Source organism: Anguilla anguilla, chromosome 2 (assembly GCF_013347855.1).
Source record: "Anguilla anguilla isolate fAngAng1 chromosome 2, fAngAng1.pri, whole genome shotgun sequence".
In the NCBI taxonomy this organism is placed as follows: domain Eukaryota; kingdom Metazoa; phylum Chordata; class Actinopteri; order Anguilliformes; family Anguillidae; genus Anguilla; species Anguilla anguilla.
Window position 1 is genome coordinate 11,862,959 of NC_049202.1, and position 27,900 is coordinate 11,890,858.

Here is a 27,900-nt window from a genome sequence, read left to right on the forward strand (position 1 = left end):
GAGACCTGCAGTTCCGGAACAATGTTTCACCCACTCTGCACTGCTCTGGGTCCCTGTGCTGACTCTACTGCAGTTTATATTTGCTTGAATGTGTGTTTCATGCACAAATGTTGAATACATGCACAATCAAACATTTTGAATAAAATAATGCTGGTTTAGCTTAATATTGCACTCATACTCGAGTCATTAAATCATATTCTTAGATAAACATGGTTCAATTTAAAATGTGAAACAAAGACTACCTAGTATGGACACATGCCGTGTTCACTGAATATTTGTATATCGATGGGGTTTATTTATTGTACCGTACCTCTATTTGACAAGATTTCCAATGTCATTTAAAAAATAAAGACTGCTAAACTACACACCATGAACACGGTAAACAATGACGTGCATCTTGAGAAAACTTTCTCCAGAACAGAATAAAACTTCAAGGAAATAGAATAACTAAGCCAGCTTTTTAGGATTGATTCCTTAGTTGGAGACGAGCCCCAGGCATGCTGCCACAGCCAACATACAATAAACAGAAAAGCGCTCCCACAATAAAATGAGAAAAGATCTTATAAAAAGGCATTCTTTGAATGTGTGTATAAAAGCATCCAGAGAACATCTACCACAGGATTTGTCATGACACATTTTCATTTGAAAGTGATGATAAAGTCAAATAGAATCTCTGTACAAATCTGAAATACATGAACTGGTTAGTTGAATCTTGCCATTTGGCCAAATTTGCAACATTAACGGCATTTGCAAGGAGACGTGATAGCTCACTGTAGAGCTGAGATTGTAGGCTTCCTAATGACATGTGAGAAGCAGCGATCAGGGAGTCTGGGGTCAGACATTGCACAGGTGGGGGGCGTGCTGTTAAGCCGGATTTCTAAGGGCACCTGGCTCATAAGTAATGAATGGAACTGTGGAAGGATAGTTAATTAAATGTATTAAGTAGTGCTAGGACAGTAGAACCATACAATGACTTTGATTCAATCAACGCTTGCCCTTTTACGTTGACTCCTTGCCAAAAATGTTTGCATTACTAAACACTAGAAGATAAATTGGTTCAATCTGAACTCAGATTAATTTACATGAAAATAGATTTTCTGAATTAGGCAAGTGTTTACAGTATAACCAGCACCTTTGTCCAATATGTCACCATGCATAACATAATAGTTCAGATTACTGGCAGTGATATTAAATCAATTTGCTTCAGAAGAGCTTTGTTGGTTTTGTTATCTTTATTAACCTTTTTTCCCAAATCTACAGTATCAAAATATGGTAAGGGCAAAATAAGGCATACAAATGAAATCTGCTTAAAAGACAAGATAATAAAATACACCATCATCTAAAGTTCTGTGAGGGAAACTTGTTATTCCCTCATTTCCATATGTAGAATGCAAGTCAGTGTTTGAATGCCCATCCGATCAAAGCAACGTCCATAGCGAATTATGACGGGACAAGACTACTGTCTGCTTTTCAGTGCTCCAGCTGAGCTGCGCATTCATTGGACTGCAGGACAGCACTTCATGCTCAACTGGTGCAGGCATTGTGCAGATGCCCAAATGCACAAGAGTCAAGAAGCACAATGAAACAAGCTCCATTCTGCCAACAGAAATCCTCTCCCCAAGGGCAACTCTATGGTCTGCCATGTGTCTCCCAGTTGAATGCTTCAGTACACCAAGGGCTGGTGCTTATGCTGTAAGACCCACCACCCACGAGGGCCCTGTATTGTTTCATAATAATATCCAAAGCGCTCAGATGAATAAAGCAAATTTGAAAAGCACTGCGTCAACCTATATATTGTATATATCTATATATTGTCTTAATACTGGCATATGGAAAAGATAGAACACATTAAATCTGAATTTTGTAACTGAGGACAGACCGTCAGAAATGCTTCTGTTTTATGTAAACTGCTGTTTTTAATATTCATTAGCGTACTGGAATAAATCAGAGCTGTTGCTTTTCTCTTCTCAACATACAATGTCGACGTCAAGAAAATACTATTAAAGTGCATCTTGTATTCATGAAATTACGCCAAGTGACTTGGAAAGCAATTGCTTTTTTCATGTATAAATAATCCTGAAGCATCTTGCATTGTTGGAGCTGTCAGTGCAATGTTGGTTAGATTATGCAAATGAACAGGAAAAATGCTTAATAGGTCCTGAGTATGGAAGAAATGGACTGTATTGTGAAACGGACTTCAGTAATAAGCCCTAAAGCAATTCCCTTGATGACATTTTTGAGGATTTATATATTAATACAACTTGCACACTTATTATCAGTTCATTTGCATAAATACCGCTAAAGACGCTGACTTATGAAGACATTTGCTTTACCTGTCGACTCACGTCCATGATGTGTATGCATCCTACATTCATGTCCTGAGAATAGAATACCTAAAACACTTCACCTTTGTGGGAAAATGATAATTATTTTTATGTAAAGAGTGACGGAATCCAGGCCTTATTTTTATCTTATTTTTATCACTATTACTGAGACACATCGCTCTAACCCTGAATGTCAGCAAGACATTTTTGTGCTAAAATGTTGTGCTGAGTCAAGTCATGATTAACGTCCATAAATGTTGCCAAACGTTTGCCATCTGAATCACATCATAGTTATTGACTCTATAACCCCTGGCTTGACTTTGGAGGTCTCAAATATTAATTTTTACTTTTATACAATGAAAGTGACCTATCAGAAAGATAAGGGTCTGAAAACAATATACATAAAAGATGTGGAGTGTATCAAATTAAAACAAAAAATTTTGTTCCCATGTTGCAGTAGTACTATCCACATGTCGGCGGCATTTGATGAAATAAACCCATAAAACTATCAACTATCAACAATGATTAATAGTGTTTTCAGTGTCTGAAAAATAAACCACAAACCAAATGTACACCCGTACCACTGAAATAACTATTACTGTACATTCTGACTGGACTGCACAAAAACTTGATGTAACTGAAGTCAGACGGTTAGAGGTGTTAATGAGAACACCCAAATCCTCCAGGTGACTGGGGAACTTTGTCAGTGCGAAATCAGGGAAGAGGTGACTGTATGTGATGAAGAGTGAGGTCACTGTCTGCTGTATCCTTTCCAGCTCAGCTTTTTAAACTATAGATGAAACAGACTCAAAATTGAAGGATGTACATCACTCAGATAGCTCTCTTGTTGGTTAAGTACAGCTAGGAGTCCTTGGCGACCACAGGTTTGTTGCTAAGTACCAAAGCATCTTAGTTGAGGCAAACCTAACTGAAAAAAAAAACTATTTTTTGAGTGACCGTTCCTCTTAATATGTCCAAAGGATTAAATAAAACCTGAATGATAATTACCATGTTATTTAGTTGTGTGCAGCTGCTATAACTGTGGTTGAGTTGCTTCTGATTTATCCTGAAATTCATGAATAATTTAAACTAAACTCAAAACTAAACTTTTTTTCAAGCTGGTGTTCACCCGGTTAAATGTGCCACCCCAATGATTTTATACACCATTGTGAAAGAGTGCTGCTACATAAATTAAAATATATTTTCCAGTGTGCGCAGGCAGTGTGCAGTGATCTTGGTTCCCATTTTTTTAGTAGATTATTCTGGTCTATGTTGTAAAAGAGGGAATCAATTGCCTGTCTTACAACGCTCCTGAAAATATTACAACCACACAGCAAATGGTTCCAATTCTTAGTATCCTACCGTTCTGTAAAATATAGGCTAAATTATGAGACAACAGAAAAGGGTAAAAAAAAAAAAAAAAAAGCAAAGCAAAATGTGCATAAAGTTACTACAGGGTTGCCCTGATGACTGTGTTCAAAGACTAAACCTGCCTCCATAAGCCTCTCATGAGTGTAGACTGCAGTTAATCTGAGTTGTCAGGACCTTGGCTTGGCACTTCTCCCAGATGGCTATTTCAAACCTGAACCTGAAATGCTGCACATGGGAATGCAGCCTCCTTGTTCTTAGTGCATTTGCTTTACACTCACCTTCAGTTTACATGGAATTATTCAAAGGCATTATGCATGTAAGCCTGAAGTCATTTGGGTGGAACCAATGTGAACCCCTGCCCTCCTAAGGGTGATAGGCTTTACTAAAGGAGAGGATAGGAGAGCAATGCACCTCTCTGTATCACTTCATTAAGATATCCTATTATAGCCTCCAGATAGCGTCTAAATCTTAGATAAATTCTTTACGGTACCTTTCAGTTAAGTCATTATACTCCCTGCTCTTTTGATACAGCATAATTGGGAAATGGGAGAGAATTAAGCATTAGCTTTACACACTGACTAGATTTTCCCGAATCCAGATCATTTTTTTTTGTCCTTTCAGGGTGTGGAAGCTTTAATTTTCCCTGAACTGTATTAGCATGGTCCATGGCACATATTATCAGCATAAAGGAACGTCTTGATTTATGGAGGACACGTAATCCCAAATTACATTCATCTAGAAACAAGAGGTATTAGAAATTTTCATTTTACAATGAACTCCCCCACTCATTCTTTGACTCCACGACAATAGTTGTCCCGAACGTAATAGAATGCACTGGTGAGTTAATGGGGTGTGATCGTGCAAATTTAAGCCATGCTACTGTAGCTGCAGAATAAACCACAGTTGTGGGGAGGGAACAAATTAATAAGGAATTATTTGGTGCACATTCCACCCAGAGAGAGCTTTAAGAGCTTTTGGGAGCTCTTTTTTGAGCAAAATAAGACTCCACAAGGAGCCTCCTCTGCTATTGAAAAGAAAGCCATGAATTCAAGAAAGTATTTTAATTGCACGTCACCCATTAACTTCAAAGCACCACTGACATGAATCCCATGACTTCTCTGGGGTTCCTACTCATACTCTGGCCTGATCCACTCATTAAGGACTGGCTTGATACCCAGTTCCTTCACACTTTCTCCAAGGGTGGATTAATAAGAAAATTTGGAATTAAGTATCTATGACAGGTTTTTGGGTGTTTGCAAGTCTCTAAGCTAAAACGATTATGCTATGACTCCTAAGAAGGTTACAACCGATTCATTCAGAGGGAAACTGGTGTTCAGAGAACATCACCACAGCACATTTAGATTAGAAAAAGCACAAAATGCCACATATTCCCATCTTTTTTATTTCAAGGCAGTTTTTAAATCTCTAATCCTTTTGGAATTGATTAAATATGGATCCCCATGTGGTGGCTACTGTTTGAATTTCACTCTAAGATGTTCCAAGCTTTCTAGGAATACATAGGTAAGGTACAGGTAAACATACTACCACCCTTTTTCCTGACAGGAAAGTCTAAGGATAGGACAAAATACAACAGCCATATAGCACTGTGTACCCTTCTCATGCCAAACTGCTGCTGCACAGGTATGGACTCGGTAAGTACTTAGAAGGGAAACCTTGGAAATCTATGTTGCCACTTGAAGTGGTGTTGGTGGTGGGTCAGTTGGGAACACTCTTCCCTCAAGACTAAACAGGTTATCCAGGGCTCCAGCACAGTGATTCAGCCACAGTGCTCTAGAAGGTTCCGTCCTTCAATGAGACATTACGCCAAGGTCATTAAAAAATCCTATGGGAGAGTCGGACCATTAACCACAGTGTCCCATCTAAATTCCCTTGAAAATGGCTTTCTACGTCGAATCACCTAATCACTCTACAGCTGAGTGGCCACACAATCCCTTGCATTCCCTAGCCACTTTGATTCACTGCAAAACAGATTAATTCAGTTAGATTATCAACATAATTTACTAGGGAAACTGAACAAAATCCGAAATTACACATTTAACTGTCAAGTTTTAGGACAAATGTTAATTGAATCCAGACTAAAATAAGTGCCAACAGTCATATAATGCTCCCACCTTTTGCCGGGTCCTGAATACATTTTAAATCTAGTAGTCTAGTACTCCCTGTCAATATGGCCATCTCTAATCACCCCTGATTTACTGTAACAGGGTAAATAACCCCCTGCCTCTCCATAAGATCCCAGTTCACATTTGGTGAGGGTGAACTTATACAAAAAAGCAAACGAACGGGAAAAAAAAAAAAAAAAAAAAAAAAACATCTATCCACTGGTGTTATGGTTAACAAAAAATAAAATATGTCCAGGATCTTGTCTATAATATGACTCATATGATTTATATATGTATTGTCCAAACAATTGAGTCAATGTCAGAAACTCTTTTGGCAGACTACAATACTGTTCAAGCTACGAAAAAAGCCACCAGTTAATATCAGCTGTGCTACATCATTCCTGTCACTGACATGAGCTGAATCGCAGTGAATCACTGGAAAACAGTCACCAACTATTATCCCAGCAGCTTGCTCATTCAAGATTGAAATATGGCTGACTGCTGCATCTTATGTGTGTCAAGATATGTCATCTGTGATCTGGAAAGATTGTAACACCCTCTTCACACTGTTGCCAGATATATGGAAATTGAAGCAAAATAATATTCAGCAAAATAATTTCCTGTGAAAGTATTTTCTGGCCAAAAGTCCTTCAATGTCAGCTAAACTGTAAAACAGCTAACAGAGCCTAAGTTGTAAAACAGCGAAGACTTCAGTAAGACATCACCAGGATAGCACTAAGTTTACCACAGCATATCCCAGCTCCACGTATCCATAAATGCATCATTAAATGCAGTAAATGATAGAAGATGTGTATTACAGAAATAAAAATATATATCTTTCTACAAATGAAGTTGCGGAAATAAAGGTGCATTTGCTAAATATGACATGTTGGTGTGTTGAGCCATTTTCAATTTAAAGGAGATAAACCTTTACACACCATATTTGTATTTGGAATAAAAAAACAGGCATACATGGAAATAGAAATAAAAATGATTTCATCAAATTGTGCTTTTCACTGTCTTGATCAAGATCTGAACAGTCCATGGCACTGCTTTCACAAATATTCCCAAAACATTAAAATTTCTGTACCTGTTTTCCATTTTTCACATTTCTCATTTTCCCCATCAATTTGAGATTCCCCACAATACGGAGCAAACAAACTGTTTATCAGTTAACAACTTTAATTCCAGTGAACAGCTATCGTGGAATTACGTTAACCGATCATAATCTGCACATGCCACTGACAAGAAAAAGCGAATCTTCAGACCCTGGCCGGCACCGAGTCAAGTCCCAGTGTTTGTCAAGGACAGAAACATCACCTGTATGTGCAGTTAATGGAACATTGTCTTTTTCTTTCTTGGCAGCAAAGAAATACACGCACTGCTGAGATCCATTAAGCGAAACCTCACTTCAGCCGGGTGCAGAACATTGTCTTGAGCAGACAATGAAGACGATGCTTTCAAAAACAAAACTTGGGATACTGAAGCCTGGCGATGTCCATTCTAAATCACTCTGTGTGCTCTCCACTTATGTAAGCTTCTTCATTTTTAGTGCCTCAATTGCAATTCTATGCATGCTAATTCTACCTGAATCAAACTGTAAATAGGTGTGTTTCGAGAAACAAAAAGACGGTCCACTTTTAGAACCAAGAGTCCATTTTAATTTGTCACAGTTATTACATTCAGGTTTATGGGTGGCACATCTTAGACTATAATCATGCATTCATCAAAACGAAGACACAGACTAAAGATAGCTGACTATCCTATATTCTTGGCAAACCTGCATTTAAATTAAGTTTATGGAGCAATCATGAGTGCTAATCATGCAGTGATATATGCATTAGAAAATGTGAACTAGATGTAGCAAAGGTTTTTAAAATTGCGCGATTTTACATCTTATTTGGAGGCTGATATAGTTGGAGGCACAGCAAAATAGATCCACAAATGTCCGTCGTTGCATCTGGCCTCGCCTCACCATCATTAACATTTTTTGAAAATAGTGGACCACAAGTGGACACAGCGCAACAGGCAGAGGATACTGGCACTGCGCCTAGTTTCACATTCTTCTGAAGATCACCCCAAATGTTTTTGATCCTGCATCACTATGAAAGTAGAATCAAAGTACCTCAGGCTACCTTTAAAAACAGCTTCTGAGGAACCAGCTGAACTTGAGAATGGAGTACATGTTACATGTTCTGAATGGTAAAAAAAAAAAATGAAAAAGATAATTATAATAATGATGAAATACTAATTATTTAAATCTTAATCTTAATTTTCAAATGAGCTGTTCTCCAAGCCCTCCATAAAGCAAAGCACTGCAGAGCATGACTGTCATGTTAAATGCAAAGACACTACATAGCTACTTCAAACTTCTACCTCTATCAGTTGACAACACCATACTGCTTTATCGGGTAGGTTAATCGGTGTCACTGCAAGGCCTGGGGGAAGACTGGTCCTGTCTTATCTTAGTTACATGGGTAACAAGCCCCAAAGTCAACAGAGAAATTCGAGTGCCACGGCCACCTGCTAATATCTGCTTTGGTGCAAGCAGGAAAAGTCACAGCTGAAAGATCTGTAATGCAATGCAAATCACAGATTATCAGTAGCCTCTGTGGAGGCACTCACAAATAAGTAACCTGGCTGTGGGAAATTTCATTTTGCATCACCCTCATCATCTCATCCCATTTGGTGTTTGCAACAATGAAAGATAATCTAGGCAAAAACAAAACAAAACAAAAAACCCAATGTAACAGCAGCAATCCTGTGTGTCAGGATGACTGGAGTTCATATTCATACCCAAACGGTTTCAGTAGGTGTCTCACGCACGTTTTTTTATGAAAGGCATACAGTACATTGACACAGCTAAGCATGGGCTGCCTTCATAGAGTTGGGCAGATTTTGTTCTAGGTTCTAGCAGATGGCAAGTGACTGCTAATGACAAGCTATGCTATGGTACATAATTGGACATAGTGCAGCACTGAAAGAGAGGGTTTCTGTTGACAGGGCTGTCCATAGCTCATCACTCAAGGGTGACTTGACAGGCACCTGCAGTCTACCTTTAAAACATGCATGTGGGGAGTACACATGAACTCACTGCAGCTGAGCTGCTTGATTGGCTCTTCCAAATTCAATTCAGTGATGGCATGCGCAAATAACAATGATAACTAATAACCTTTTTTTTTTTTACATATTCCCCCCCATTTTAGGGGACTATGGATGTCCAAATACGAACGCACTACACAGTGAATGCCAGGTACATGACGGGTACCACCAATGGATTGACAATTGTAAACAGTCCATTTCTTTCAGTTTCTTCAGCCACAGAGGAAGGTTGCAGTGCATGGAAAATCACATAAATAACATTTCATACGCCATAGAAATTAAATTAAGGAAAGCTGTATGCAGCTCATCACAAGAGGTAACACAATATAACTCCAACTTAGAAAACACCATGGCAGACTCCAACAATGACAATCCCATTCAGTCCATGCTGCACAGTAAATGCTCAGTGTTAAATAAACTCTTACAGAATACATGTATATATGGTCCCAATTGGACTCATACTGTACTTTGTTAGCTCCGAATTAACACTGCCACTGTGTGGTTAATTCTGCACATCTCTGTAGCCATTATGGTAGCCCAAACAAAAGAGAAATGATCCAATTTCAAGTGAGACAAAGACCCAGTGAAATATCTAGCTCTAATCATGTTGTTAATAAGAGACCATCTGTAGCTGCCCCCCCCCCCCCCCCCCCAAAAAAGGTTTTTTCAAGAGCAACATATTTTCAAAAGGTTGCTAATATGAGAAGTGTATCTTATTAGTTTTCGGTTCAGTGTTAGTTGTCTTATTTCATCACATTGGAGAGGTTCAGTGATATGAAAACCTTATTTTAAAAAATGAACAAATATGTAAGAAACTGCAGCACATACAAATCACTGCTTCCCTTACGTAGCTAGTCCCAAGATGGCAGTGTTTGCAAGAAGGACGAGACTGCAAATCTTTGTACTAGAACCCATAAGAACAGAAAATAAAGTTTCTAACTACAATGAGAGAAAGTGGGAAAACGCAGTGATGCGTGTAAAAAATTAAAGGGAAGCACGTACTGCCCAGCAAGTAGAACCCAGAGTCTGAATGGAAAATCATTTTCCATTTTCTTTAGAACCTGCGTTCCTGTATTCCTATCTACGCTGGACCAAGGTCAGATTCCACGTATTCCATAAAATGTAAAACTAGGATAGAGCGCAGGCCTTTAATGAAAAATCTCTGAAGAGTCATCAGCAGGCAAGCCTGCAGTAGGGGAAAGCAATCAAAGTTACAGTGCGTCATACCCCCAATCTCCCCGATCAACACACTGGCATATCAACACACTCGCAATGAAAAAACTGCTAGTTCTACTCATTCCAGGAACCCAACTGTGCTCTCCACATAAAATTAAAAAAAAACTGTTTTCCATCAATTAGGTCATGAGCATCATTATGGCAAACTAGGAACAGCTTTGTTTACCTGATGCCAGGCTGAATGTAAAATCTGACCAAAACAAGCTTCCTAATTTCTGAAATGATCATTAAAAATAGCAGGGCATTCAAAAATAAAGCCAACTCAAAAATGTACAGCGTACATCACAAATGTGAATGTATTCCAAGAATGTACGTATGATATTCATGAATAGACAAATCTAACATACAAGAACATGTGCTGGGCATTCAGTATACAAATTTCTGAAATTTACAACATCAGTGCATTGCTTGTGGTCAATATCACCCAACCGAGTCTCTATGTAGAAACACAATAAAGGTATAGTTAACTTTATGGTGTTTTGTTTTGTTTATTTCATTCATAGTGAATGATTTGATTGGGTCAGACATGTTCTGCATGTTCTGAAGGATGTTTTACATATTCACAGAAGTTTCCGGCAACGTGCCAGCTTTATAATGGTTGGTAAAAGGGCATTAGAGGGTTTGTGATCTGAAGCAAGAAAACAGACTTCGAGTAACATCAAAGCAGCTTGCGCAGCTCCCTAATGCCTCTTGAGGTGGTACCTCTGGAAACATAACATCACTGTACAAGCTTCTTTTGAGCTTTGGAGCTTACCGATAACCTGAAAGGGTAAATGTACTGTGGAAAACCCATCTCACTTTGCAATGACTCACAATACAAAATGCTATAGGTTTGCATGGTTACACATCAAAAATAAACAATTTACTGAAAAGGACATCTATATGTTGGTTGAATGAGTTTACTCAGGGAAGTGCGGCATCTTATTTCTCCTGCGGTTTACCAAACATGGGCCACGGCCAAACACAGTGGGCGAACTACAGACCTTCGTGGGATCGTTTTTTGTTCAGTGCATTCACGTTGTTCAGTGCGTTCACGTAGCCATATCTCTACGATTCACTGGTTTGAACACGAGGACGTTATCAGTTATTAGAAGAGGCAGAGGCAGATACCTGCAGGTTAGGTTAGGCTAACTACTTGGAAACAAGAGTGGGAATTCAGAGGGTTTGTTGAGCTGCCAATATTTAATAGCGTCTTATTCAGACATTAAGTCTGCCTGCTATGAAAATAATTGATTCAGCTTAGGGAAAATAAATCTCGCCTTAAGATGTCTGAGAGTGTAAGATGCACTGGAGAGTCCGCTGATGTTCCATGCATTATATCGTACACTCAACACACACCCCAGCTCTATGCAATAAAATACGGGGTTATTATATTACAGTAAACAATAATGGCAGTTGACAGAACACCGCCATGATTTTGTTTCCACCCTTTAAAATGATTTTACTTGTGATGACAGCAAATGGATTTTTATAGAATTAAATGTGTTACTATCTATTTGATACAGCCCCGCGCACAAAAGATTTATCTCGTTGGCCACGTAAAAATGCAATGTTGTTAAATTAATAAAGAGATGCAATATTTCCATTTGGCACAGCTGCAGGATACCTTGCAAAGAGAGGCTGAATGGCCACTCCAAGTATAAAATACATTTCCCACACTGCCTTTATTCCATTATATTCAATGCGTGGTTGGATGCTACAGAACCCCATGGCACTCATTCAATACTGCTTAGGAAGCAAAATAAAAATGTCATCAATGCAAAATGAAAAATATTCAAGCAATGAACTTGTCAGAAAAGGTGACCACATTTCAATAGAAACAAGTATGAGCTGACAAGTATTAAAAGCCTTATTCCAAAATCTATACAACACATGCTCAGCGGGGTGGGGACCTATCTGAAGACTCCATTGTTTGTTTTCATTCCATAATATATTCTCACATGATTTAAAGGGATACATTATGAGTAATAAAATATAGAACCCTTTTCTTTGTATGGAAATTATATTATTTTGGCAAGACATGTGGCACAGTCTGTAGGGGGGCCAACTCTTGAGCCATATAAGCAGGTGGGGGTTGGATCCCTGCCATGGTATTTTCTGACTGGTGATCCCTTCTCTGTCTGATACTCTCTTTTTTCTTCCTGCCTGAATAAGCAAAACACACAAAACATTGATTTTTTAAATCATATATATATATACATATATATATATATATATATATATATAATCATATATATATATATATATGTCTAGCTCATACTCTATGATCAAACTTTACAGCAATTTCAAACAGAAGCTATGACATAAAATCCAACTGTAGCTCTTAATGTCATTGTAAATAAAAATAAATAAATAAAACGTGTATTACCCTCCCATTGCACATTTTTTCCATGATTTGTTCTATGATTTTGAAAATAACAGAGAAGAGTTCATTATGGTAAAGTCCAACTATGACCTGATATTCCAATCTTAGAGCATGATAGCAATAAATCATTCTCCTCCAACAAAAGCAAAGAAGCATTACTGTACCTGCTCTGCAGATCAATGTACCTATTGCTTAAGGTATATCTTAGTAACATATATCCACTTGTCTTCCGAGTTAATGGAACCACAGATAATTGCTCAGAGGTAATGTCTGAAAAGATAACTGACCACGGAGCAAAAAACTTCCTTTTTTTCCAAATGTGCATATAACATCAAAACTGAACATAGTGGTTTAGAACTGCACTGGGGCTTGAGCTGAGAAAGATCCCTTTCTTGAAACTGACTATGTGTTGATTCAGTCCACTTGAGAAAATACAACAACAACAGAGAATGCATTATAAAAACCAGATACATTACAAAGCTATTGTATGTATTGCATTCACAAGTATTCCATTACTGTTGAGAGTATTTCCACAGAATGACAAATTGGCATTAAAACTGCCCATACACCCTCCAATGATGCTTTCAAGTAGCTATTAATCAGTCTAGTGCCACTCAGTAGCATATTTGAGTCCTCTTGAAAAAAAAATTACTATTGTGTTCTGAATCCAGCTTGTTTTTATTTTCAAACAGGCTTAACACTTTCCTCCCTCCAACTCCGACCACCCAGATGTTTCGGTTTAATTTTGTTTCGTTAATTTGCGTGAATTTTGTACGCCATTGCATTGAGTATGTACAAAATAAATATGCAATAAATGACAATGGAATTACACAGTTAAACGTCTAAATGGACTGCCCGGGGGACCCCAGACCCCCGTTTCGAGCACCCCTGCTCTATGCCCCGATGCCACCCCTTGGCTCGTGTGAGGCAGGGTGTACTGAGCAGTGTGCAGCGCATAAACACTTCATTAGTCCTCTTTCAGCAGGCCCCTCCACTCTTCCATCTTCCGTAATCGATTCATCAGGCAACCCGGTGAAATCTTGAGAAAACTGTCTCACATATTTTAGTATGATATATTGTGTTTGATTGACCCACCAGGCCCCTGCATCAAGGAAAAGATTGCTCCATATCAATATATCAAGATGCGTTTTCCTTTGAATCTACCTTCAATTCTGCAAACATCTGCACATGGAGCACTGAGAAGACATGTAGATATTGGCCATATCACACGACTAAATACATTACAGTTTGTAAAGACAGGCAGATTCTTCACAAAACAATATTTTAAAAGTCACACCTACCTGACAACTGATTGGAAAAAAAATGTGGATAACTAAACACATGATCATATAAAAGTACTGAAAGTGCACTTTTTTTCCTGTGCAAAATGTTTTAATTGTGCCAAAGCTGATCTCATCCACACATGGCAAAGCATATTCTGTTTTATACAATCGGTGTGAAGCTGTCTTTGCTCCAGGTAGGCCACTGACCAAACCAAGATGAATATGCTTCCCTTCAAAGGCATGGGCATGAAAATTTAATTAACATTTCACAGTTCTGTGTCCAAGTTTGGAAGAGCCCCAGCTTTCTGTAATTTATTGTTGGAGAAACAAAGCAGATGAATTTGAAAATTTCCTCCTTTTTTTGCATCTGGCTGACTCTTTTACGCTAAGCCACATAAAAACCCCAGACCCCATTCTGTTGAGAAGGCAGTGTACATTAAAATGACCAACCTTGGAAGGACATTTTAAAATTGTGTTTATATAGCGCTACCCTTAGCAATCCCTCTAAAGAGAAATTCATTTTGTATTAAGACATTTTCTTAGAGCTGCAGGAAGAACTGGTAGTAAAATTTGATGGGACCATCATATCAATTATTGCCACATTTGTACTTTGTACTATAATTGAAAAATACTACTTAGAGATTTTAAATGTTAGTACAAAAGTCTAATATTTATTGTGGTGATGGGGGTGGTGGGGGCATGGACTGTTGTACTCACTTCAGACTCACAATAATCTTAGCGCACTCGCAACAGCACGTTTCCAAGGCTCACCGTGCACATTATTTATGTTCACAATTTTACAATGTCCACAACACAGTTTCACAGCAGACTTTGGCTCAGAATTAAAAACATTCTACGCATTTAGGATGGCTTGATGCTCACATAGTTGACCTTGATCACTGCAATACGGTACTTTAAACAAATATAGAAAACCAAAGTATAGGTGTTAGCATGGGCTCCATAAAAATACATTTTACAGCACAACCAAATCAATATTTTTTAAAATATATCGCCTTTGAAGTGGACACATACAATGCTTATGATCTAGCTGAAGGTACTGGCAGCATTTGATAATGCCTTCAGTTTACTTTCTTTACTTCTTCTCCTCGACCAAGCCTCAACAAGACTGTGCGTAGATACAAATCAGAAAAAGAAATGAAAGTCAAATACGTACAGCAAGCCATCTGAAGTCTTAACAGATTCCTTTTTCATTTATCAATGATTTTTTTTCATACACTGACAATAATGAACAGTTGTCACTTTTCACTTCATTTCTGAGTCAAACCTAATGGCACACTGTCACTTGTCCACGCCATTCACAGTCCATTCGTGCATGAAACTCACACCAGATTAATAGCTTCCCACAAATGTCAGAATCTCCCTCAAATAAAAATGCCTTTACCACAGCTGTAATACCTGCTCAGACCTGTACTGCACACAAATGCAATACAGAAGGCCTTCACCATTCGTGGATTTCTGATTCATAAAGAATTTGAATCTGGCAACACTCCCTGTCTAAGTACAAACTTACATATTGATACACACAAATCCCTTCATTATATTATTATTGCTGAAATATGGTACTTATTAGCCTCTCATTTTCTTAGGATGATACATTTTCTAATTTTCATTGGTTTTGGAAACAATCTTTTCTTTAGTGCAGCCTTTACAAAACCTTTACTGTTAGTACAGTATAGTATGCAATATAGCTTTCCAAACTTTTATTTCTGGGTGTCTCTGAATACCTTTCAAATGGTGAAGCACTCTTGCACCTGCTCACAAATGGATGACCTGCTCACCGTAGTAAGTACTGTTTACAGATGTGGGACCAGTCTCTAACTGTGCGGCATGCACAATAATTTTTTTTTTTTAATTATTATTTTTTTAAACAATACTCTTCTACCCGCAAATGTGATTTCTTCTATGCTACAAGGACATCATATCACTGCAACCAGTATCCGTTAAAAGTAGTTTGCGGGGTGGACAAAACACGACTTTACAGTATTCAGCTGGAGAGTATACTAATTTCACCAATGGTAGCAAAACCAATTGTTTGTAGACATGCATGGTGAACATCCCACTAGATAACCCAGTAATTTCATGTTCTGTACATCTATGACATAAAATAATTGTACGCTTGACTTTTATTTTACAGCCAGAAAAATTATCAATCAGCTATATTTCTGAAACACTGTTCCAAGTTTCTGTCGACAGTTTCCTTTTTAATCCCCAAGTGTTTTTGTTGGAAAGGATTAGCCTTGACAAAGAACATGGCAGCCCTCAGCTCTGCTCCTTAATGTGCATGACTCAGTAAAAAAATATTTATTTCTTCCTAAAGCTTTAGGCCTATGGAATCCTTCCCTTTTACGACCCGGAATCAGGAAGAGCATTGCAATGTCACAGCCTCGATGCAGATAAATAATTTCCCTCCACTTGCAATTAATCTTTTGGAAGGCAGTATTCTTTGCAAAACATCTGATGTTGTGCCTGGCCTTTAAGCCTTTCTAAGGTGAAAGAGCTACAATTTATTTGCATTTGAAGAATGAGAAAACATTTATTGGAACCTAGAGTCCTGCTAATCAATTGAACTAAAAAAATCAGTACATTTCCCAACAAGGGTCCAATATAGGTTTTTCTGCTATTGCAGTTATACTTTAGCATTTGTTTTGCTGTTGAACTCTTTGACATCATATCAGCTCTCCAAGTTCATGTTGAAACCCTCAGTTTCACCTCACTCCTGGGGGACATTCAATCTAACCACTCCGATTATCTGACTTTAAAAAAGAATAAACATTTTTTCCTTGTTGAAATATTTCAACAAGGAAAAAATGTTTATTTTTCTACACGCATACGTGTTGTTCCTTGTGTTTATTGCGATAGTAACAAAATCAAAGTGTCTTGATGCATTTTCATATGCATTAAAGCGTTTAACAGTTAGGTCATGCTTGACGATGTATCACGGTTTCAACAGCATAGCCTCATAGGCATGTCATAGACATCATAGGCAAAACCAGCAATACATTCTGGAAGCTTGAGGCAAAGGAACAAAATATAAATGAGCTGTGTACAACATTCAAAATGAAATTTAAAAGACAGGAACATACTGGTACGCAGAGCCTTTACACTGACGTGGTGTACGGTAACTGATTTTAAGATCAAAAAGCTAGCAGGAATAGATTGCTGATATAAATATACTTTTCTTGTTATACTGGAGTGGTGTTCTTCCCAACCACAGTATCTCCCTGGGAGTAGTTTCTAACTTAAGAGCACTATCGTATAAAGCAGTACATGACACAGCATTGCATTATCGTATGCTAAAAATACTTATATTTTCATTTTTGAGAGAGTTTTCGCTTTAAGAACAAAGCTACCATGGTTGTTAGATTGAGCACCTCCCACATAGCACTCACTTGCAAAACAAAGACACATTACAGGCCCATTACATAACTTGCATTCCAAGATGCCACACTGCAGATTGTAGTCAGGTGTAGTATAGACTGGCAAGTATGTTTTCACAGACAGAAACAGTTTCGGTTTCTTAGTGTTTTGCAAAACATTTTGAGCCTGCTTCCTGTCAGGCATTCATCAAATACGATTCCAAACATCCGCTAACGACAATAGATGGCCAATACAGCACAGCAGAATACGAATCCCAATATCTTATGGTGGCCTTGATCTCAAATCCTTTCAGTCTGAATTTGAAAATATTAGCTGCTCCAGAGTAATATCAAACAAGAAATGACTACAATGGCAACCCTTCAACCCTGAATGATTTGGATGAATGTAATTTAATTTCATGACAAATTTACTTGTTGGAATAATAGCCATTTATTTAGGTATGACCAACTCAAACAATCACTTCAGTGATATTGAGTAATTTTATTGAGACAGTGTTTATTATTGTCACCTTTACAAGGCCACTGAATAATTTTTTAGAATGTAGGTAACTCCAACTAAAAAAAGAATAGTTTCATTAAATCTAATAAAAATCACAGGAATCCAACAGATTTGAAGTACATAGATCGAGCATAAAATGGCTTAGTCTAAAGTAATTTAAACTGGTTATCTCAACCTATTCTTTTCATGTTAGTAGTACCTATTGCGATTACACTGAGTAGAATTTACAAATATGACTAGTTTTAGTAGCATTTACACAAACTAGTCACATTCATCTAATAAGATGAGGACTAGCTTTTCGGTTTTGGATCATTATCTTGCTGAGCAACCCAATTACCCATCAGCTTCAACTCATGGACAGATGACCGGACATTCTCCTTAAGAATTATCTGGTACAGTGCAGAATTCATGTTTCCTTCAATAATGGCCATCCAGGTGCCAAGGCAGCAAAGCATCCCCACACCATCACACTACCACAACCATGCTGGTATGATGTTCTTATTGTGAAATGCTGTATTTGCTTTACACCAGACATAATGAGACCCGCATCATCCAAAACATTCCACTTTTGACTAATCTGTCCATAGAACATTATTCCAAAAGGCTATCATCCAGGTGCTGTTCTGCAAGTGTGAGGCAAGCATTGATGTTTCTCTTGGTTAGCAGTGGTTTTCACCTCGGTATTCTCCCAAGAATCCCAGTCCAGTCTCTTTCTTATTGTGGAGTCATGAACACTGACCTTAGCTGAGGATAGAGTGGCCTGCAGTTCTTTGGATGGTTGCCTTGGATCTTTTCTGACTTCCTGGATGAGTTGTCACTGCGCCTTTGGAGAAATTTTGGCAGGCCGGCCACTCCTGAGAAGATTAACCACTGTTCCAAGTGTTCTCCTTTTGGAGATAATGGCTCTTACTGTGGTTTGGTGGAGTCCCAGAGCCGTAGAAATGCATTTGTAAACCTTTACGGACTGATATATTTTTTTTCCTCATCTTTTCTGTAATTTCCTTTGATCATGGCATAGTGTACTTGCAGAAACTTTGTCGTGACTACTTCACTTTGAGGGTAAGGATCAATATGACTGAGGTTTAGATTCAACAGAATGGCTGCCGTGTAATATTGCTTATCACTATATGCTTCATAACATTATAATAGTTCTTAAAAGCTGGACATAATGTTTATGTGCAAACATGAATGTACAGCCAATAAAGGCACAATGAAATCTTCGTAAAAGCCACTTTGAGTAAAGTGTTTCTGACATGCTTATTGTATGGCTGAGGCACAGACTGAACGCACTGCTGAAATGACGGCTTTTGATTTACTTGCGCAAAACCTTCAACCCTCCCATCCAGGCTGAGGCACGGATGCATTCATATACACATGCAGGCAGGGCAGCGGAAAACCACAGAGGATGACAGATGCGCCAGATGAATTTTAAAAACCACAGTTCAGTCCAGAGCAGTCATTTTCAAAACAATTTCTTAAGCAATACTTCAGGAGCTGAACGCATAGATGCCATTCGAACTGAATGCAAATTGACTCATCTGCTAGAATGCGCCATGATGAAGATACTCTTCATGCCAAGGTGGAATGTTCCTCATTCAAACACCCACTTAATCCCCCACAGCATCCGCAGGTTAAAAGGATTTTACTCCTTAACCTGAGGTCAGCTCTGATTGCTGAGGCCCAAGCATTTCTAAAAGTAGATCTCTGCGACAAAGACTGCTCAGATATATTAGATTACTGGCCGGTCAGCCGTACTCCAAAGACACCTTTTTGCTGTGAAACAGGAAAATATTTTGTAGCAATGTCCCCTTTCTCAGTGAACCTCTACTGTATCTTTCCCCCCAAAAAAGAAGTGATTTCAAATAGAAGGATACTTTTTTCCAATTATTTCTCTTAACAAATTTATTTCTGTATTGCACATGCACAATAAAGCAATCAGACTTCATTACTGGGAATTTTATTGAGTCTCCAGGTTGTATTCATTATTCTTCTTCTCCAAAAAAAAAATATATATGAAAATGTTTCATACTTTTTCGGTTATATTTAACATTCAGGCAGAATAACTACTACTATCCATATGTAGCAGACCACAGTTCTGTTTGTCCCTCATGCAATACTAAACCTTGGAGTATTCAGGGAGTATTCCCTGTATACTCCAAATGCTATTTTTCGGTTGCGTCCATTGTTTCGTGGCTAAGAGGGGCATGCATAGAATTCTATTATTCCAAGCACTCAGAGATTCGGGATTTCGTCTTATTTTCCATCCAGAAGAAGCGATATGCCTTATTCTCATTCTTTAAGTCAACCTAAAGTCAAACAAGCAGTTTGCCCTCACTTTAAAGTCTGAAGCAAAAAGAACTTATAGGAATCACATGCTCACATACAAATATCGCCATGGACTAGGCCAACTGATCAAGTCAACTTTACTTTACATTGCATATGGCAAATTAGTATGAATGCTCTTAAATCATTTCAGTTACTGCAACTGTGATTTATAATAATGAAGGCTTTCCCTCTCAGAAAATATAAGCTTAATTTTCAAAGAGATATGTTGCTAATATTCTACTTTCCTAAATTATAATGGCCAACCTCTGTTAATCAGTACAGTGAGGCATGCTTTCAGATCACATGTGAATGGATTAGGATGATCAAAATGTCAGGTCAATGACAGAAGTTAAAGCAACAGCACAAGTTAGCATGAACGGCAGCTAGTGGAGGAACATGACACATCCATTCTAAAATATGCCAAGAAATATTTATCACAGCAGGAAAATCAGAGCATGCATACAGTCATATCCACTGGCAAAGGTTAATAAAAAGTTATTGAAGCGGAGGAAAACAGAAAGCACCCACACACTGTTGAAATTCTCAGGCGCTTTATTTTCAAAATAACAATGCTTGTAACTGAGCATCTTCATTGCGTTGCCACTAATCATCTGTCCTGAACTTTAGAGTTAAGATAAACATACAGTGGAAAGACAGGCCTGTGGATCAATTACATCCTGGATCATCAGGGATTCAATGATAAACAGGTGAGCGTGAACAATGATGTTATATTGGGTCATGCAAGATGATTGGCTTGAAGAATGACAATGTAATTACAGCGCTGATATTTGAATATATCAAAAAAAAGAAATACAGATGAAGCAGAAAGTCGGTTGTGTATAATCCTTGATCACAATTATCAATCAAAGTATTTATTGCCTGCATTTCAGAAATCGTCTAGAGCACTTCACATTAGTGTACTGCAAAGTCTTCAGAAATGTCAGAGACGTGATGTGAACATGACTTGAATTTAGAGTAATGATGATGGCTCAATAGCAAGAGCAATCACCAACACTGACAGCTATTATATTACATTAGATGTGATCAGTCTATGTTTCATTTGAGACAAAGAGATTACCTAATGGAATAAATAGCCCTAAATGAACAAACTTTACCACTGGCATTCGCTTGCTTGTTGACTAGCCAAAGTCATCCCACTGTGTTGCAAAATTTCCCAATTTTTGAACACTGCCATCTGAGAAATTAGTTGTGCTCAGCTGAAAGTATGTACAAATGGTCTCCCACATCTCACTCAGCTGAACCACGGTGTCATGCATTCAAATGGACCGTTTAGCTCAGGCGTCAGAGACACCTCGATCATTAAGCATTTTTGTCACAGCCCAGCCGCACAGCACATTAATACGGCCAATAGCAAAATTATGTATTTGTACTGGAAAGCAAAATATTACCTTTTATAACACAAAATGAAAACCATACTACCTTCCTGGCCTGAGTAACCACTCTAAAAAACGTTCTGCTTCTTATCAGACTCAATAATGGTTGGTTTCCCCCGCATTGTCATGTCCTACGCAAACACTAACTTTTTGTATTGTTGTGAAACATGGCCTCTGAGTTCCTTGAAACTAAGAGAGCATGCATGTAGCCATAAGAATATTAAACAAATAATATGATTATTACTTGCTTCCAGTACCTTTCCTACAAATCAATAGGAAAGAGGCAAGTTAAGTTTTTTTAAAATCTTTGCTATGAACGATTTAAAATGACTAGCTTTCGTCTGTATTTTGTGATCTGTGAGTTCTCATCATCACAGAAAAAGAACTAATGTTAAATAAACTCAAGAGTCTGATAGGGATGTTTTGGTAGGGTACTCTACTAGACTTAAAAGTACTCATAGTTCAATGTACACTGAAGATTGTTCTTTGTATGGATTACAGAACAATGCACCGGTGATAAGAAAAGCAATTAATCTGGATACGTGAGACACTTGTGTTCAATACTGACTACTTTTGTAATGCAAACTCTAGCAGTGCAGACGAAAGACCAACATACATTTACATACTATATCAGTTGCCTCATTTCATGGCAATACTGACATGAATCCACAGGGTATCGGTGCTTTCCTAAGACTCCCCGATGATAAAAAAGCTTCCCCGATCCTTTAGACTGGAAACCATCTTTTGATGAGGCTTTTTCTAATATTTCACCTTAGCATAAAATGTTATTTCGCAAAGCATAGCCTACGCAATACTAATTGAAAAGTTAAACGTGGAATAAAGCCACGCAGCTTCAGCCATGCATCCGAGTTCAATAGTAAGTAACATGATACCCTACTGCGCACCGCAGCAATTCCTCTAATGTGTGTGGTAGTCTTTCAGCACGCGCGTATTGGTTATATTTGACAAAACGTGGATGCAAATCACACACTGATGTCACTGAACTCAATATGTTCAATTTTACAATATTCTAAAATGCACTCCGTGTAATTCTCAATAAATACCAAAGGTTATCATTCGGCAAAGTGCTTTAAATATATGTTGAACATCCAGGTTTATACACCGGAGCTACACTCTACATTCAGCGTACAATGATAATATTCGGTTGAACTGAAAGCATAGTTAATAGAAACAATGTGTCCACAACAAAATATTTCAGCACAAACCCATATTTTCTTACCTTGCAATAGACTCCTGGAATGTAGATTTCAGTTTCTTCCGAATACCATGAAGTACAGTTTTAATTATGTTGGTTTCAAAGAAAATAAATGAAGGCAGACTTGATGTACAATCCTTTACTTCTGTCTCTCAGACGTCATTCCCTTAATTATAACAGGAGAACAGGTTTGAGTCGAATGCATGCGCCCATCCACTTGTTATAATGTAGCCAGTTCATGTTTGCACAAACCCATCGATATGCTACTCTCAAAATCTCAGAAGCACTTGTAAAGTTTTTCATCTACGATTCATGGCCAATGGTGATATTCCCGGTTCAGGACTCTGAGATCGCGGTTAAATAAGGGATTTGTTGAGAACGTTCCGCAGATGTAGTTTACTATTCCTGACAAGTAAGAAGGGCTACTTACAATACGCGTTCTATAAACCCATGCACGAAAGGAGAGGAAAACCAAGAGCGGATACCTTAACCCTTGATAGGACTTAGCTTGAACTCCAGCGCCACCTTCAGCGGCATTTATTCGGCACTGTTTAGCAATTCGTTGTCATCGAAAAAATGATGTTTTATTATTTACCCGCATTCGAATACGTTTAATACACTGGCTGTGTTACACTACTTATGGCTTGATACATTTGTTTTCATATTATATTGGCCAAGTAGCCTACAAAATGAACTGTAAAAGGTAGGCTATATGATACTCAGCCTGTTTGCACTGCCAAGATGTAGGCAAAATACAACCGGTGTATTTCAAAATTAGTTATCGAATTCAAATTTAAGAACCGTAGATATCTAACAAATCTTTATAAGTGGCTACTGCTTGCACTACGTTCCCCGAAATAAATTCCAATCCATCGTCTATGCGCTAACAGTCCATGGCTTGCCAAACACAGCTGTCAATATCAACTGTAAACCGTTCGAAGGTTTGATTCGATCCGAAGCCGATAATCAGAACAACACAGTTTTGATTTCATATCATTTTATTGAATCGGGTAACAAATTATTTTTTTCATACAGTATGTAAACCACAATATGTAGCCTTGCAATGAAATTAAAGTGAATAGACCTCGCATTCATTCACCTTGGAACACAATTCAGAAAAAAGCAGGGTTAATTATTCCGCTCCACTTGAGTATTCGGATATTAAAGTGAAGCCCTGCGTTCTGTTGAAGCCTGACAAAACGGCGTAACTTCCCATTTGCTATCCCCGCTTTTGTTGTCAGCAGAGTGCAAGGTAAACTTATTTCTGAGCCATCCCATCTGTCGCGCATTAGCGGGCACGTCGTCAGGTGACGAGGGAGACAGCGCACCAGAGCAGTGCTTGAGTGCGCAGATCAAATAGTAGGTGAAAGGTGCCCGTGTAGAACAGTAAAGTAACGAAGTCGTTGTGACTTCTAATCAGTTAACATGTTAAGCTCTGTTTTGGCAATTCTCTTCAGAAGCACTTTTTCATTTAGGAATTACTGTCCAAATCATTAAAGGAGTAAACGAATCTGCCTGCTATGTTGCGGTTTCATTTAATCGTATTGGAGCCTATGCCACGGTTTCAGCCATGCGAATAGCATATGATTCTATTATTTAAAACATATATAATCCCATGGCAAACTAAATTCAAAATGAAGGATTTAACAAGGAACCAAGGAGATTAAATAAAAGAACATATTGTCATAGGCCTAGCTCTGCAAAACGGCTGCACAAAAGCTTTGTACATCCCACGTTTCTTAGTCTCTTTCACTGTGTCTTGTTGGACATGTGTTATGCGAAGTGAGCATTGATCATATATTGGTCTGTATGTGGGACTCTAAGGTTATCAAATTTGAGATGATAATCATTTTACTCTAATCTGTTGTAAGTTCACTGTAGTGTAGTAATAAGTTGAATAATTTAATTAATTTTGAATATTTTGGGTGAGCTGCATTCATTTGAAAACTTATGATGCTTTTAACAAGCCGGGTGGGATATTATATTTGAATATTATTTGAACTGATGGGTGTTATTTTGCAACCTCCGTGAAATAATTGTTTTACAGTATTGAAGTAAATGAACAGAATTTATGTAATTTAACATGGATATGGAAGTTTAAATTATAATTATCATAAATTATTCTGCTCCAAAAACATGACAGCATAACATGACTTGATTGTCAAGGTCGATAAAAAAAAAAAAAAAAATGAATATGTAAATATGAATTTATAAGTTCAATTATTCTGAATACGCAGTCATAAAAAGTTCCCATTAACTCACTGACAACTGCAGGAACATGCAAAGCACACAATTAATTAATTTACTGGTATGGTTGACATACTGGTATGGTTGACTATCCAGTGTCATATTGCTTCACTGGAGCAAGAACACACTCATTACAACTCCTTGGTTACTGCAGCGCATTGTCTCATTTTCAAGTGCTTTGTAAAATGCTTCCCAATTAAAATAAAATAAATATACTGAAGCAGGGACCATGCTGAATAGACCCAACAGGCATCCATGTAGGCCTCTAAGTCTCCCTCAACAAAAAGCTTCCCAACACACTCGGGAAAGCATGTTTGACTTTATGCCTGAAAAGTGTTTGCAGTGTGTTTGCCAGGTTTGGCATATGAGCAGTGCTATGGGACGGACAGCTTTTTGCCCCAGCAGTGTATATTCTGGCAAACAACATTCATTGCCAATAACACAGAGGCGGTAACATTTAGAACCTATTTGCAAAATTTGAATGTATTCTATGGAAAAACAAAAGCACACTGAAAGTTTCTTAGACTGGCATTTTTATTTTAAGCTTCGCAGGTGGTTTTGATTTTGGATTCAGAATTTCATTCTTATTCAGTTTACCACTCAAAATGCTTAAAACAAATGTCTTCTGTAGAACAAAGTAAAGTATTAACCCCTGCTTTTTCATTAGTAATGACTTAACATAAATAAATGAGACATCCAGTTGTAATAAGGGTCTATGAACATCGATCTAAACATGTCAATGGCTGTGGTATGGTTGTGTGGACCACCACACAGTTTTTAAAGAATGCTTCTCCTATTGGCATTCACATGATGTCCTCTGGCTTATTGCAGTGTGGAGTATCAGGTCATGACCAAGTAACCAACTCTTGGTGAGAAAATGAGCAGAGATCTACAGTAAGTAGTATAAAGTGGTGCCAATTGGAATCATCCAGGCTCCATGAGTTAGAAGTTAAAGTATTTTCCTTTTGCCATGATCCTGAGGAAATGATCATGGCAGATAGCATCACTTCATTTCACTTAGAGCTCTGGTCCTTTTCTCCTTTATCCTTTGTCATTTGCTTTCAAGGTTCAGGAACTAGTAACTTGTTCTTGAGCCAAAGAAACCAAATTGTGTCATATACTCACAGAAGCACATGCAATGTATCAGAGCCCACTTTGACAAAGCACCATCATGCATAATCCCATGAAGTCTATTCCATTGAAAGCAACATCCCACTGATGGGGGTAAATAGTAGAGAACATGATAGTATTTTGTGCTTTGTGTATTCTCGGTTTTAGGATATGTGTGCCGACCACTTTTGACGGAAATGCACATATACTTTATCATTTTGTCAAGATTACAGCTCTTCTGTGATAGAGTTTTCAGAAACCTTTCTAACAACTTTTATGGATTTTCATTTTGGCAGACAGAAATTGTTCTGCATGAATGCTTTTATAAGCTCTGTAAACACCATTTACATCTGCTCTAGCTCTGCTCTAGCTTGACCCAACAGTCCTCAGTCCTCTTTCACCTTATCTGTCCATTGTTCTGATTGATGGCTAACTTGGAAATGGAGTTAGGCTTGCTTCCCTTCATGAATAGTGTCTTATTCATTTTGTGACATGGTTACAAGATTATTTGTAACAGTACATTTAAAGTACTATTATCATTAAAGCTGCGTATCCTCAGTTACTATATGAATTGGCAATGATGGCATAAATGAGGAATGTTTTTATCTTTTCTCTCTGACTTCAGTGTGGAAAATAATGAGTGTTGTGCATGGTCACTCTGATTTGTTTAATTTGTGAAGGTCCTTGAAGCATTATTATCTATCCAAAGCTCTTATTAAAGGGCTGTCTTTGCAAGACAACTCACCTGTGTGCAGAAGAATATCTTAAAAACGAAGAACTGGATGCCAAAAAGACATTCCTATGTCATGAATTTCATTGTAGGGTAGAACCCGTAGTTTTGATTTAGTAGTTTAAAGTGACTGATTGCTGGTCACAAATGAACCCAGTTACTAACTGCACAAATGAAAAGGTACTTTTTATTATCTGAGTTCCTGAGTACAAAAATATTGGTTTGAAATGATTGTTGTTGATGTCTAAAATTCTGTGTTCACCACAACACAGGGTATTGTAGAAACCCTTTGTTTCCAGGTGGCTGTTTTAGGATGAGATATTTCTAGGTGGTAGTGTTAGGATATGCCTTGGTCAAGGATAATACAATGTGACTTTTTTTTTGTGACTTTCAGATATGAATGACTTGATTACTATGGCTTCCATTGATAAATAACTATGTATCATGTTTTTTCTAGAGTTCTGTTTTAAAGAAATGAAGAGTACATTTGTGCTGGTTAAACATTCTTTAAGGCATCTTCTCATAGAAAAAAACACAATTGAACCTGCACTTACTATACATGAACATTTAAAGTGCCAAATGATAATTTAGTTTCACTCAAATCTGTCTGCACACAATCAAAGTGAATTGTAATTGTCTCATTCTTGGGAAATTGCTTTTGGTTTTGCAGCAGCGCACACACACTAATACACATAGGCCTACACACAATATAAACAAGAAAATACACCTTCAGTTCAATTCATTTCTGCTTAATTAAATTCAATAAAACTTTATCCCCTTAGGAGCAATTAAGAAATACAGGCACCACTACTATCCTTCCACGAACCTATTTCAATCATATTTTAAGTTCCAGAGGGTGCCTGTGTAACACAGTCTGATAGATAGATAAATAACTAAATAACTAACTAAATAACTAAATAAATAAATAAATAAATAAATAAATAAATAAATAAATAAATAAATAAATAAATAAATAAATAAATAAATAAATAAATAAATGTTTAGGATTCAAAGTTAAGTTGATGGAATCCTGTGAGGTAAGGAAAATGATTATTCCAGACCTGAAACATGAAAGTCTGTGCCTCTCACCATAGATGACATGGACAAACTTCCTCATAATCCCTTACCATTTGCTGTTGACACTGAGGCTGTCTCTTTGGATGGTGACAGCTCTCTC

The 27,900-nt window shown here is 37.7% G+C and overlaps 1 protein-coding gene across 2 annotated transcripts in view; it reads right to left on the reverse strand.

Moving 5' to 3' along the window:
- pcdh15b (protocadherin-related 15b) overlaps positions 1–23,078 on the reverse strand; it is a 204,671-nt gene extending 181,593 nt beyond the window's left edge. For both annotated transcript variants that reach the window (XM_035406550.1, XM_035406561.1), the window contains exon 1: positions 22,661–23,078. The gene's annotated coding sequence lies outside the window, so the exon portion shown is untranslated. The remainder of the gene's footprint in view (positions 1–22,660) is intronic.
- Between the last annotated feature and the right edge of the window lie 4,822 nt (positions 23,079–27,900).